The sequence below is a fragment of the Prinia subflava genome, chromosome 2 (genome assembly GCF_021018805.1).
Source record: "Prinia subflava isolate CZ2003 ecotype Zambia chromosome 2, Cam_Psub_1.2, whole genome shotgun sequence".
In the NCBI taxonomy this organism is placed as follows: domain Eukaryota; kingdom Metazoa; phylum Chordata; class Aves; order Passeriformes; family Cisticolidae; genus Prinia; species Prinia subflava.
Genome location: NC_086248.1, coordinates 14,903,689 through 14,918,936, shown reverse-complemented (window position 1 = coordinate 14,918,936; position 15,248 = coordinate 14,903,689).

Genomic DNA, 15,248 nt, shown 5'->3' with positions numbered 1-15,248 from the left:
GAAAGGGAAGCTGATGGATATAATTAGCTGGACAATGAGAAATGCACCAGTTGTTGAGAGAAGATAAAACCAGAAATTAAAAAAAATCTGTAAATGAGGTTAAGGAGCTGGGCTGGCCTACAAAAATAACATTTATGTCTTAAAACCTGATTAAATGACACCTCAAAAATTCTATTATCATTTTGCAGCAGTGATCAGCTAGGATATGATTTTCTTGGCCCAGAGTTAGTGAATTTTTAGATCCAACATCTATCATGGTGTCTGAGACACCTGCTGAGATGAAAGGGCCTGTTTTGCTTCATTGCCATTAAAATGAGCTCTCAGTGATAGACTAGACAAATGGATAAAACTAAGATTAATCCTTCCCCTACAGCATTGCCAGGAGCAAGAATTCTTGGGCCATTATGAGTTTGGGCTAAAAGCCATCAGATTTTAGAGGAAAATACTAATGATGCTCACCTTGGTTTCATTGGTTTGTTTTGCTTTCCTCATGTTCTCCAGGTTTCTCCCTAGGCAGAAAGTATAGAAACTTCCTTTATAATAAGAAGAAATGAAAGCTAAGGTTTTCCCTTTAACAGCTGGAGCTGCAGCTTAAGACTTTATGGAAAAATCTGTACTGCAACTGGCCCCTGATTAAATTCCAGTGCAACCAAAACACCTCTGTTCACCCACAGGGAGCGTGGTATGAGGGTGCCCAAGGTCAGGGTGAAGTCTGTCTGTCAGCTGTCGTGTCTGCCTGGGAGGGCACAGGGCTTTACACATTAAAGATGGGCTGCAGGAGTAGGAGGCGGCTCCCTGTGGAAAAGGTGGTGCCCTGGGCTGGAGTCCTGCTGGGAGTGCTGGCTGAGCCCTGCTCCAGAGCTCTCAGGGGTGGCAGGGAAGTCTGTGCCATCATGAGGATGATGCAGTGTCCTAAACACAAGTGCCTTTCGTCACCTCTGTGGTCCTGGGAGGTCCCAGAGTGTCTCTAGCAGAACACAGGCCTGTGCAGACATTGTGACGTGCCCATCAGCCCTCTGCAGACACCCTGAGCACCCTCAAATGGCACTCATTGACTCTGGCTAGAGAACTAAAAGGATCTCTAAAACAACATGGACTATGATGGGAGTTTATACACTCAGTGTAAATGTAAATGTCTGAATTTTGGGCTTCTTGATCTGAAATGGAATCATGACCAAGCTCTCACCAGCATCATTCAGAAATGGGCACAGCATGACTCCTGTGGTTAAGTGAAATGTGCTGTGTTTGTCAGGGGAGCTGAGTGACTTTCCAGACCAACCTTTCTCCACTCCGAGCAGGTAATCCTAGCAGCAGGTCTATTTCCAGTCCTGACTGCTGGATACTTTTCAGCTGTAAGATGGGAAAGGGAAAATCTTTCTAGTATGCCCTGAACAGGAAGGGAAACATGAACTCTGGCCATCTGGCTTACCCCAGCAGATGCTCAGGGACTTGCTGGCACGGTAGCTCTGTTTGGTGCCCTCACCTCTCTCTCACCTTGGTCAACACCTGACAACTGTACACGAGGGGTGGGTGGACACCATGGGGCATGCAGAACATGTGGGGGTGGTGAAGGAGTTGCTGTCTATGAGCTATCATCTGAAATCTTGTATTCTACAGTTGCCTTGTGATTAGCAGCTGTAGTTCAGATCTTTTGTCAGACTTTAGAAATGCTCGTAGCCTCCTGGAAAATGACTTTGTGGGGTCAGTTCTGCCATGGTCACTCTTCCCCTGAGGCATCCATGAGAGGATCCTTCACCCCAGGTGCCTTTTTGGGTTCTCCCTGTATGGCAGATGCTGTCCCAGCCTATCTCACAGTTTTTCTTTTTTTCTGGTCTCTTGCTGCACACTGGCCTTTGGCTCACTCAGATGCTGCAAAGTGCCTTGTGCCTCAATGCTTCACTTGACTGTGGGTGAGCATATGTGCATGTGTGTGTGTGTGCATGCAGGAGGGAGAAATGGTGTTTAAAATTCACCAACTTGGAACTTTGTATTACTGCATGTAAAACAAACCCCAAAATCGTTTATTTCTAGGCTCCTGCCTTGATTCCCAGATTTTGATTTAATCTTAAAATATTTAATCATTTCCTTGGCAAATGACACTGAAATTGGACAGATGGTTTAAACTTAGCTCTCTTCCCTGGAGAAAAGCTGCTCAATTAAAAAAAAACTGTAGCTCTCACATATTCAATTCATCCTTATCAGGCTGTCCCAATTAATCCTTTAAATGCAGTGTTACATAATGTGGGATCCTCTCTCCCTCATTTACTTTTCCATCTTGTCATTATTTCCTCTGTGTTTGCTTACCTGCGTGGCGCTGTTGGGAGTCAGGAGAGAGCTGCTGCAGGAGCAGAGCTGGGGGATGTTTCTGACTCACATCTGCTGGAGCAAAGGCAGGGATGTGCATAGCCATCACACCCAGTTGCTCATGCTTTTACTCTCTGATGTTGTTATTTTCCTTGGGCAAATGATCTTTGCAAATCTTTCAAACAGCAGAATTAAATTTCTATTATGCTGTTTTCTGAACAGCCACTTTCTAAATAATCCCTTTCTGCTGCAAGTGCAGGGAGTGATTGGCCTACAAGGTATTCACTGCTTGCAAAAATGTGTTTCTGTGTGTGCTGGGGGAGTGCAGTTGGTTTGGCTGCTGGGCTCAAAGACTGTCAGAAATGGCCATAATAAATCCCACTGGAGCCTGGGAGATCTAACACCACTAGTTTCAACTCTGTGTGGTACTGCCTGCATCGTTTCACTCCACCACAGTATTAAGGATAATAATTTGGATTTAATAGGTCTGGATCTAACTCATGCAGAGAGGGCAAAGTTCTGCCTTGAGGAGCCTTGGTTCTTGTTCCATTGCTGTGATCCTGCAGAGGGGTGAAGAACAGGAGCAGGCACACACACAGGTCCTGCAGCTCGCTGCTGCTTTATCTTGGCTGTGTGCTGGGCTCAGCACAGCCTCGGGTGAGTTGGGTTCAGGGCAGCTGGAGGTGGCCTGGGCTGCTGAGCACCCTCTGTGCCCTCCACGTGCTCCACGGGCTCCCAGCAGTGCAGGGATGGTCTGCAGAGCTGTGGGCAGGCTGCACCAGGGGAGCATCGCTGGGGTCCTGCTGGAGAAAGCCTTGGGCCAGGGAAGTGCAAAATTCACACTCAGGCTGGGTTTGTTCAGGCTGCCTTCAGATTGTAATGGAGGAGACTGCCCCAAAGTGGCTCCTTTGGCCATTGTGGTTCTGCTCTAGGTGGTACAGCACCACAGAGATTTCTGGTACTGGTCCAGAGCTGATTTGCAGGGTAACAAAACCTGAAATTTGCAGGGCTTTGAAGCTAGTCCTGTTTTAAATGGGAGATGGGTCTGAGGACCTCTAACAGTCCCTTCTACAGTAAGGAAATATTAAGTGCAATTATTAACAAGGACAATAATCTGGAAATGCCAAACACAATTCACTGTGTTTTTCCTCTAAATAAATGAATAGGATAAGGTAATCTACTTTACATATTTATTTAAATACCTTCCTAGACTATTCATGTTTCTCCTGAATAATTCCTTTGACTGCTAGCAGTACTGGACAAATGATTATGTGGGGAGGGGAAACCCCCACATCTTCAAATATCTGGCATTTCTTTTGTATTAAACAAGTCATTAAACAAGGTTTTGTTAGTTACCTGGAGCAGATCTTTTGTTACTATTATTTTTATGCAGGAAATTTAATTTATGTAAATTCAGAGTATATTTGAATTCTGAACCATGAAAGCAGAATATTCTGTTTGAAGAGCTTTGTGGGGAGCCACTGAAAAATAGCAATGTATCTAGAGGTATTTTACTCAATCTCTCTATCAAAAAAGGGAGAAACATCTCATACTGAGGCAAGTCAGAAATAGAAAATATTTCTTGACAGGGTAGAATTTTTTCACTGCTGTTTGTTTTTCCAGTTGTACATCCAAGACTGTAATTAAATTTGGAAGGTAATGGGAGACTGCTTACCTGGGGAATTATTCCACTGCTTCATTTTCCAGGAATTCTTCTGGGTATTCAGGGAAATGTCAGGACCTCTTAATGCCTTTTTATTATTTTCAGATTTATTTCTATGTGTCAAATACTGAATCATTAGTGTCTCTTAATGGCATATACTTAAAGTAAAAGCAAACCAAAGCCAAGGCAAATCTTCATGGCCTAAGACATCTGTAATCTTTGCCAGGATTTCTGATACTTGGGAAGGTCTATGCACTGATCCTCTTTAAATCCAAGTAGTTATAACTATGCATACAGTACTTCTTTGTAGTACAAAGTCTGATGCTATTTTGATTTGGTAATATGTTAGCAGGAGAAGCATCTTTGCCATTTAAAAAGGGGAATTTTAAAAATATGAACTGAAACATTGATTTTATTATCATTCCTGTGGATTCTTCTGTTTCGACAAAAACATTTTGACCTAATTTTCTCTGCTGCAGTTCCTATTACAAGGCTGAATTGAAACACTCACTTTTTGCATCTCCGTCTCTTCAATTGTAGAAAAATTATTTTCTGGCCATGGAACAGTGTTGGGAATTTAATGTTGTTTAGATTCACCCAGACCCCTGAGCTACCCAGTGAAAATGAGTTTTGAAGGTCTCAAATCTTCTTGTTGCAGCTGGAACAACCAAGTTACTTACAAATATTTTAAAATAAATTAATGTAAAGACAAACTCACATAAGAACCTGACTGTTTCATTCTAAGCAGCCTTCTCTGAATGCTTCTAATTTGTGGAAATCAATTATGAAACACAACCATATGTCCCTCTAATTAGAAGATGAGGAGACTGCATCCCGTGCATGAATAAATCTCCTCATCAAACACATCAGCCGTAATCCCTCCCTGGGGAATTTGGTCCAGCCACACACCCATGGGCTCCATCTGTGGCATCCTACCATTGCTGTACCATGGAACTAAGTCCTCTGGAAAGTATTTACAATAATAGGCTGGTGAGGCTTTAGCTCAGCAGTGGGGGAGCGAGGGCTGATTTTGTGCTGGTGGCTGAGGCGCTCGGCCCTCACTCTCTGCCTTTCCATAGGGACCATTATCTCTCATGCCCAAGTCACCCCTGAAACCTGGGAGCAGTAGGAGAGAACCAGATACGTAGTGTTGAAACTTCCCTTTGGTCCTGAGGTGCTCAGGCTGAGCAGAAGCAGTTCAGTTCCACCTTGGCATGGAGATGGCCCTGTGGAGAGCAGTGGCTGGCAGCTGCTCAAGGGATTGTGCCAAGGGATCCTGGAAATTATTACTCAATACCTTTAGGTTTTCTGCAGTCAATATCAATGACAAAATGTACACATCTGACTCAGCCATTGTGTTCCAGGATTAATTTATTGACTTGTATGGAGATACTAGTCCTGGTCCCCACTGATGGGTGTGGACCAGAGCTCCCAAAGGATCTTGGTGAAGGTTACAGAGAGGGGAACCATACTTGGCACAGCTAAAAGGTTTATCACAGCTAAAAGGTAGTTCTTTGCTTTTGACTGACTGTGCTGGAAGAACAGCAAGGATATGCTTTTCAAAGTCCAAGTCAAAAAGAAAGCCTAATGACTAATCTTGACCCAAACAACAGTGTGTGTGAAGCTCTTTCAGGCTTTCATTTGATCTCTGGGAGAAGATCCCTGGTTATTGAATTTATGTCATCATCCTGCTCTCCCTAGGACACAGCTGCCAGTTTTCATCAAGTGGTGCTTTCAGTTAAGTGACTGTCAGGAAAAAAGGATAGGAAGAAACCTGAAGCTGTGTTGCTCATGACAGGCTCAGTATCACAGTATCCTCTTCAGGACTGTCATCACCCTGCACGGAGCCTTTGTTATTAGAGATGATTCCCTGTGACATCATGTCATTTAAAAATTATTGCACACACTCTGACATTGCTTTGCACATCATCTGTGTGGCCATCCATCCATCAAAGAGGCAGCTTGAAAAATGAATGCCCAGCTGAGCACAAAAGCATATACAAGCCTTACAACCAATAATTTTATATGAGAAGTTGTGAATGAAACTCAGCTCCCTTCTTACTATCTTTTATCTCTGGAGACTATGTTGGCTTTGTATTTTGAATGTACAGTAACCACTATAATGTATGCTTTACTTATTAGACTAACAGTTAAATATTTATACTCTTTTTTTACAGTCTTTGACTACAGTTAAATGACTGTTGTCAATCATCTTTCATCTCCAACAATTAGGCTGAACAAATGATGTAAAACCAAGTTTCCCTAAGGAGCACAGACTTGAGGTCCAGAATTAAAAGTCTTCAAAGAGGAATAGAAAATCTGGTGGGACCAAAGAAAGCCAGGAGCCCTTCTGTGCTTGACTTACAAAGGTTCAGCCAAGGAAATTTTCGGTAGAACATCAAAAAGCAGAAACAGATTGCTTTCTTTTTTCTCAGGACTGCCTGCTGACTTCATGTCAACCCATTCTTCCCTTTCTTTATACTCGCAGTTCCCCAGGTGCTCCTTGTGGTAACCTTTCACTTTTTGTATCCAGAGAGCAGGATGTTCCCTGTGGTGTGTCAATAACAATTTGGTTTGCTCTGATATCATATTGAAAAATTCAGCTGACAAGTCCAATACTGGCAATTCAGATGACAAGCTCAATACCTGTGACTTAAATATGTGACAAATGTGAGCTGACTTGAACAGTCATTTCAAGTCACCTGTCAAGATATTGAAGATCTTGGGTCAATTTGAGACTGAGAAAAAAGCCATTAATTTATATTAATGCAGATCTAGCACTGACAAAGTAGTATGCCTTGAAATGGATTAGAGAGAGGAATATGACTAATGTGCTTGGAAATAGTTTGTGATTGTCCAGAGCAAGGTGAATATTGAACACAGGCCTTTTTTTTTTTGTAAGGTTGGATTTTTGGTTTTGCAATACATTATATCCTTCATTTCTAGTAGCATAACATGTGATTCACAGCCCCAGAGAAAACCATGCTCAGTTTTGCCAGCAGTCAGGTTTGATGTTTGTACTTGAACCTATCTTTGAAATTCTCCAATTATAGAAAGGATGAAGTTAGAGGTTGGTGTTGCACATACTCATCAGCTGAACTGCAGCCCACTGAAATGGTAAGTACTGTGAGACATTCCAGCATCATGAAGTTTGTCTCTGTCCTTAATTGGGGTGAAAAGCTGGAATTTTGAAATGTTTTGCAGAAGAGAAAAGCTAAAAAATGTTTCTGGTGGAAACATCAGAAAAAATTCTTGAAATGCAGCATTTCAGTGGAGTGTCAAACTGTGCCATGGATGTCAAGCAGCTTTACCTAATAAGGTGAAAAAATATATTCCACCCTGCCCTGTTGTGCTCTGTTCTACTGTCACTGCAATGGGAAGAGAAAAGGACAGCTGGACATGAAAGAAGACAACAAATTTTGATTTTAAATTATTCAGAAACTTTTTTCCATGGAACTTATCAAGATAGAACTCTTTCAGAGAAACATCAGAATACTTCTTTATACAATGCCATTTTCTAAGCAGTTTGACAATGACAGATAAAATATGCTCATCCCTGACCACTCAGCCCTGCTAGCATTTCTCTCATCCCATCATCCCTCCTCCTGCAGCAAAGGCCACAGCTACTCCTGAGGCTGATTGCTGGAGCTGTGGTGGGTCTCTGCAGGGACCGTCCCATCAGGACATTGTGCAGCTGTGCCAGGCAGGCAGATTCTCCTTTAAATAAAAGGGAGATTTTATACTCAATGTGTTCACAGCCTAAAGTGAGCTGAGGACTCTGTGTTAACCCATCTCATGAACCTAGATGATACATTTTTTTAAAATGGGGAGCTCTGTGGTCTGGGGTTGTTGTTTTTTGCTGTTGCCTCCTTTGAGTGTGGGCTGTTTTGGGAGGGATGTCTCTCTCTCTCTTTCATGTGGTAGCTGTGTATGTGTCCTCTTCGGAGTGTGGCTGGGCAGCCTGGAGGTGTCACATGTCCTCTGCTGCTTTGGGCAGGCTGCCAGAGCAGCAGTGCATTTGCCCTGCAGCCTGTGGCCAGCAAAATAAGATGGTCACTTGAACAGTAGGTCTTGTTAATGAAAAAGCTCCAGTATCAGGAGTGACCAAATCTCCTTGTGGTGGTCCTGGCAGTCAACACAGTCACAGAAGGGAAGGCAGTCAGAGTTGTACCAAGAACTAGATTTTAATCAGAGAGCAAACAGGACATGGTGGGATTCCTGTGTGTACTTAGGGCCTGACTTGAATGCTACTGGGAGTTAACCTCAGTGTGATACTAGATCCTACAGCTGCCACCCTGCACATTCAGGAGCCAAATATGAAAAATGTGAAAACACAGTTGATGGATTGATTGATGCAGACTCCCACTGGGCACAGCATATTCCTGGCTTTGGAGATGGATCCTCCATTTCTTCTCCCACTTAGGCTCTTCTCAGCTAAAGATCTAAATGTTCTAAAGTGAATTTATCTCCAGATCTGTTTTCTCTGAGTGTGTAGGCATGGATGAGCACTTGGCTATGGAAATTACAGTGAGAATTATTCAAGTGTTTTAATTGTAACGTTGGTCTTGTGGAATTTGGAACACTGTCCTTTTAATAAATTGCATACAGAAGCACTCATTAATATTCCAATGGGGTACTGTTTGTGTGCGTGCCTATCTGCCACACCGTGTCCTGCTAACAAAGCACAACACTCACATCTGTACAAGAAATTAATCATTCTTCAGTGAGAGAAAATGCTTCATTTATATCTCTGTGCCATTCCACACGTCCCATTAATCAGCATTCATTAGGCACCAAGAGCATGCCTGGTGCTGTGTGGTACAGAGCTTGCAGACTGGGCATGGGTAGATACATTGGGGCAAAGGCACACTGGGAGAGGTGGTCACCCAAAACCAAGCTGGTGATGGAAGCTGAAGAGAGGAATTTAAGCTTCACTCTATAGACAAGACAAGGACAAAGTGACTGCAAACTTGTAAATTCTGTTAGCTGAACATTTAAAGTGTCTGGGGTAGTGTGATAGTAGGGCATGTGGGATTTCTAACATGGCTGTTTTAGGGGAAGGAACAGAAATCATCCTGTTTTCATTGATATTATGGTATATATCAAGTATTTGAATCCAGTGCTGTCTTTGCATGCCTTAAGCCTCCATTTTGTGGTTTAGTGGTCGGTGGTTATGTAATAAATAGAAAAGACAGTGGTAGATGGGGATTGAATGACAATCCTTCCACTTGTTTACTCCAGTTCAGCTTTCCTCTCCATGAGGGTTTCACAGGGCTGCAGCAGAGCTGGACCTCCATTAGTGACAGGCATTGGAGGAAAAGATTGTGTTTCATTAATTTGACCGTACATAACCACTGTTATCCATTTTCCTGTAAGCCCAGATGCTGGTGACTCTAAGGGAAAAAATCTTTTGGCAATACATGGGATTAAATGAGAAAATGTGATCACTTAAAAAAAAAGTGAAGACCTGACCAGAAAAGAGAGATTGCAGTATCATTGGTTTGCTTGGCTGTCATGTTATTGCTATATTTTAATCTCAGATATAATAATAGCAGATATAATTTTTCTGCACTAGAGTGAAGATCTATTTTTCATTCTTTCAAGCATTGTTTGCTTGGCAAGGGATGGACTCCATTGACAGATGATTTATAAACTCTGATCAAGAGCACAGAAAATCCTCTTGCCTTCTCTGGCTTTTTGACAACCCTCCAAATGAGTGAGGCAGCAGGATCACAGAGCAGACAAGATGTGCTGGGGGTGTTGTCACGATGCTGTCCAGCTGCTGACCTGGACACAGATGGGCTTGGACGGGTCACAGGCAGCTGTTGGATGTGTGCCCACGCTGGGGATGGGCTTGGAGCCCTGCTGGAGCAGGGTCATGCCTGCAGGGAATCAGCCAGAGAGCAATGCCCAGCACAGCGTAGCCTTTGACTCTGGCTTTGAAGCCGAGCTCTGGAATTTACAAGCTGGTGGGTTAATATGCTCCCTATACCAACACTGTACTCCTTTGCTGCCTGGGCTGGCTCCAGAAAGACAATATTAATAATATTAATATTGATGTGGCAGTTTTCCTCTTGTGTGACATTCAAGAAGTGAATGTATAATATACAGAGGTCAAGGTGGGCCACTCCTGACATTTCAAAAGGAAGAGGAAGTGGAGACAGAATAGCTCTCTTCTTCTGTGAGTTCAACATTCCCATAACCCTGTTTCTGACTTAATTTTTCGTCACTGCAGGTGATTTGTAGGCACTGGTTTATGTACTTACACACACACATATACACACAAATATGCAAATATCTGCATAAAGCCCACTATAGCTCGGGACATTATCTTGGTTGACTTGCCATTGTACACTCACACACATTGGCATACACTTTGTTTTGCAGATATTTGATCAAGCAGCAATCACTAATGAGCCCTGAACCTGGCTCAAAGATACTAAAATGATAAATCTCTTTTCTGCAGAGATAAGAGGTTTAATTTTGGCTGAACAATCCTCCACACATTTTGGTTCCCAATGATCCATTTGTATCTTAACAATTAATTTTCACATTTCTACTCTGTGAAGATGTGGAATTCATTTCCTGCTGGAGAGGTTTCTGGAATGATAATGCGCAGGTGGCTTGAGATATAGCATAAATATATTATGCTTTGGGATGTCTCATTTATTATGTAAATATGGAGATGCTCAGTGGAGATGAAGCAGTTTGACACTGCAGCAGGGCGGTGCCTGGGCTGGCAGACACTGTGAGACTGTTCAATAATGCAAATCAAGCACTGACCTCAGAAGCTGTGGCTTCAGAGACAGTGCCCGCCCTGCAGAAGCTGGAGGGTGTGAGGCTGTTCTCATCTCATCATTTTAGTTGGACGGCATCTACAGCTGCTTGCAAACAGTGAATGAAATGCAAGGAAGAGGATGCAGGACCTCTGCATTTTATGAGGGCTTTAATGACATTGTATGCTTGCTGTCCTTGGAAAGGCCCTTTATTTCCTGATTTTTCCATAGCAGCCCTCACCTACTAACCTTGAAGGAGTAAGGGAACATCAAGGCACCACAATTCAGTGCCCAGATTCGTGTGGGGGCATTTGAACAGCTATTTGCTCACTGATTGTGAGACCTTTACGGTGTTTTCACTGGAACCATGGCCTCCCTCAGTTTCTGTTGGTGGTATTTTGGGATAAAGATTCTTACTGTTCTAAGAATTGAACCCAAGGAAATCCTAGCTGCAATTGAAAGGTTTTGAAGAGCAAGTCTTATTTGTCCTGAGATCATTGTTTCAGAGGGGCTGTGTCTGCTGGTCCCTGTATCCTGCAGCTGTGGTAGCATGAAAACATCACTGTTATATCTCAAGATGGCATCAGGCTTAATCATGATTTTCTGAAGCAGGAACCTCTGAAAAGATGTGAAGAAAAATAAAGACAAGGAGGAACATTTTTGTCCTACGCCCATGGCACTTCATGATACGGTGTTTGGGCATGATGACAGGAGCTGGCCTGTCCCCTGGTGCTGGGGGTGCTCATTTACAAGCTGCAGGATGTTACTTGTCCCTGAGTGATTCTCAGGTCCCAGTAAGGGCCCTGGCTTTGGGTGCTGGGAGTGGCTCCTGCTCTGGATGCTAATATTGGGCTGTCAGTGGGTTTGGTGTGTTAGGATCATGTCTGCAGGATATAACTTTATACCACCATCACAGTTGCTTTCTCCACCTTTTTAGGTAGGTGCAGCCATAAACCAGGCACTTTGGGGGAATTACTCTTTGCACAGGGATTGGCAGTGCTGCTGAGGGACTTGAGCTCAAAACTGTCCTCTCGTTTTGCCTCTTCTTTCCAAACCACACTGGTTTGCATTCAACTATGCTCAATAAAAACGGCTGAGACAAATCTGCCACTGCTGCTCAATTCACAATGATTTGCAAAACAGATCTGAGCCTGAACAGTTGTTACATAAATTAGGACTCAATGTGCAAATGAAAACTAGAAAACAAACAAAACGCAGCACATTGTTGTGCTACGTGCCTCTCCACAAGACAGGTTTGAGGAGGGATGTTTGCTCTTCTTTTCCTCAGGAAAGCAAGGTTGCCAGCTGCTTTCCCTGTTGACAAAACAGTAAGCCTGGGAGAGGCTCACTTTGCCATCAGATAAATGGGAGCGCTTCCCATTGCCGTCATGAGTGGCAAAGTGCATCCTACAGTGCACTGCATCCAAAGTGCAGAGTTTGGCATCATTATAACTAACAAGTAACTCCTGGAACTTTTCCCTCCTCTGGCAGTTGACAAAATGTCAAGAGAGTAAGCTTTGTACATGCCTAAAGCTTTGAATGGGTCAATAAATAAATAAATATTCCTCTGCAAAGAAAATGCTTTCCAGAAATCAAGAATTGCTAATACAGTGGGGGATACTCTGAATGTGAGTGATGAGGGGAGGAAGGGGCCATGTGATGAGCAGATGGGGGATTGTTACCATGATTTTATCTTCCTTAAACTTAAAAAAAATTTCCTCCTTTCTTGCATGCCATGGAAACAATAGTATCTGCCAGAATAAACACTGTTCAACCTAATGACCATTCTCTTGAAAATACCACTATAAAAAATTCAGCACGTGTGAGCAGTTTATGAAGTTCTGGTACAGCCTGACCTAAAAATTCAAATCAGAATAGTTTTTTGCCAATTCAGTTTGACTGAAAGGCTGATGCACAGCTGTTGGTTTGGGAACTGGGTGATTTTTCATCTCTTTCAGTTAATGACCCAAAACCAAAAATAGTCAAATGACTATTTAAGTCAAATGACACAAGCCCTGAGCTCCCTTGTACAGCCTTGATCTTGGTAAGTCAATAATATTTTCTCTTCTACAGTTAGATTCAGACAGAGTTTCTCTGGGGGACATTCCCATAAGTGTCAGTCACAGCTTAAATTCAACTTACATTTTGCAGCACTCTGCCCTTGCAGCTCGATGGTGGAAACATGAATTAGGTGGTGCAGGAGGGAGGGAGGGTTTCTGGTAAATCACACCCAAAACCAGCAATGTGATTGCATGTTACAACAGCCTTTGTGGTTCTCTATCCACAGAAAGAAACAGTAGGTCATGCAGAGCAAAGGAAAGAGCTGAAAGCTGTGGTGCCAGGTGAGTCTGCACAGAAAAACCTGGTCTGGAAGAAGTGACGATCACGGGTATGTGTGAGCCAAAAGCAGGAGCTATTTCCAGCTTTGCATGGGGCAGGGCTCAGGCCCTCTCTGTGCCTCAGCTTCCAGCATGGTCAGGGCTTGCTGAGATGGTTGATCAGCTCCTGCAGCTCTTCCCTTGCTACCATCACACCTGCTTTTGGTCAGCTTTTCCTCAGTGAAGCACAGTGCTTAAATAAAATTGCTATTTCAGAGAGCTTGCTTTGGGATCTGGGAATTCTCTGAGGGTGAAAGCTGTTCTTTAAACTTCTGTGGATTAAACTGTCATTGAAATAACAAGTAGAAATAATGTAAAGGAAATTCCCTTATCCTTTCAGTACATCTGTGCCCTGCTCTTCTTCTTGGGTTTGTCTGGAAGCACTCAGATTCAGGAAAGAATCTTGTGGTTTTGTTGTTGCAGGCTTGTATAGGCAGCAGCTTTAGGTATGCTGCTATATGGAAAGCTTAACTTTTTCACTGTGTTTTTTGAATTGTTACATTGGAAAAGACTCAATCCTGTCATAAACCTAACACTGCTAGCTCTACCAATAAACCATGTGACCAAGATGTACCTGTCTACATGTCTTTTAAATAAAAGCAATATCAAAATTATCTGGACATGGATTTTCAGGGAGTCTGTGCATTTTGAAAATGCCTGTGTTGGGAGAGGAGTGTCTACAACTGCAATTTTCAAATGTAAACCAGAATTATTCATGAATTTATAATAATCACTCATGCCTCTCATCCAGAGCTCGTGGTTCTCTGGTGGCCTTCTTTTGTCCCTCTGCAGACAGCAGTAGTAGCAGAAAGTGCTATTACTGTGCACTAGCTTTCTATTAATAATGCATATATTAAAAGTGCTTTTTCGAAGGTCTGCATGCCTTTTCTAGAGAGTAGGAAAGTGGTGATAAGCGTAATTTATGCCTGCTCTTATAGATCTCTGCTTTTTTCCTCATGGCAGAGAATTGCCCATGTCTTTCCCTACCCCCAGAGCCGGATGGATGGGGCAGAACAGGTATCCTCTTGGCTGCCACCAGTCACAGAGCATCACTCAAGCCTTGTGTGGGATGAGTGGGAGCATCAGAGGCAGTGAATGGGATTTCAGTGGTTTGAGCACAGCCCAGAAGAAAACACTGTATGGAGTCAGCATAGCCTGCTGGCTGGCTTTTGGCATTGAGGGAGTGAGTAGTAAAACAATAAATGTAGTTTAGTCATTGCTGGTGGCCCCACTGGTATTGATGTATTTTCCTTCTGATCTCAGGGCATTCCTGCCGTGTAGAATCTCTCTGTCATCAGATTAGCTATTGTGATACAGTTGGTTGGGAAAAAAGAGATTTTGTTGCTACAGAAAATTGTGGCTTTTGGGAGAAATGGCAAACACTGAAATATTTCAAATCAAACATTTCCTCAACTAACAAGCCAGGACAATAAATTTCAGTCCATGTGTGAGGAGTGGGACAGACACCCCGTCCTGAAAAGGCAGCCCTCTCTCTTCCTTGTGAAGTGTGTCCACAGGTAACAGGCTTGCAGCAGGTCGAGATTTAAATTTCCATGTGGCACAGCAGTGCCACCATGGTGATTGGAAGAGGTTTCCAAAGACTTGAGGAGGGCAAATGTACACCTGATTGTTGTGGTGCTATACAGAGGGACTTCAGCAGGCTGAAGAACTGAAAGAGGAACCTTGTGAAGGTCAATGAGGGGCAATGCCAAGTCTTGCACCTGGGGAGGAACAGTCCCATGCCCTGGTACAGCCTGGGGGCTGAGCAGCTGGAAAGCAGCTCTGCAGAGAAGGATCTGGGGGTCCTGGCAATCAGCAGACTGACCTGGCCCAGCAAAGCACCCCTGTGGCAAAGGCCAAGAGCCTCCTCGGCTGTGCTGGGAGGAGTGCTGCCAGCAGGGGAAGGGAAGGCACCTCTCCCTTCTGCTCAGCATGCATTAGTGCACACGAGGAGGGCCAGGTCCTGTTCTGGGATCCTCAGTACAGAGATGTGGGTATATTGGACTGAGTCCAGAACACAGCCACGATGATGAAGGTGATGAAGATACAGGAGCATTTCTTCTGTGATGAAAGCCTGAAAAAGCTGGGATTGTTCAGCCTAGAGAAGAGAAGGCTCAAGGAGGGCAT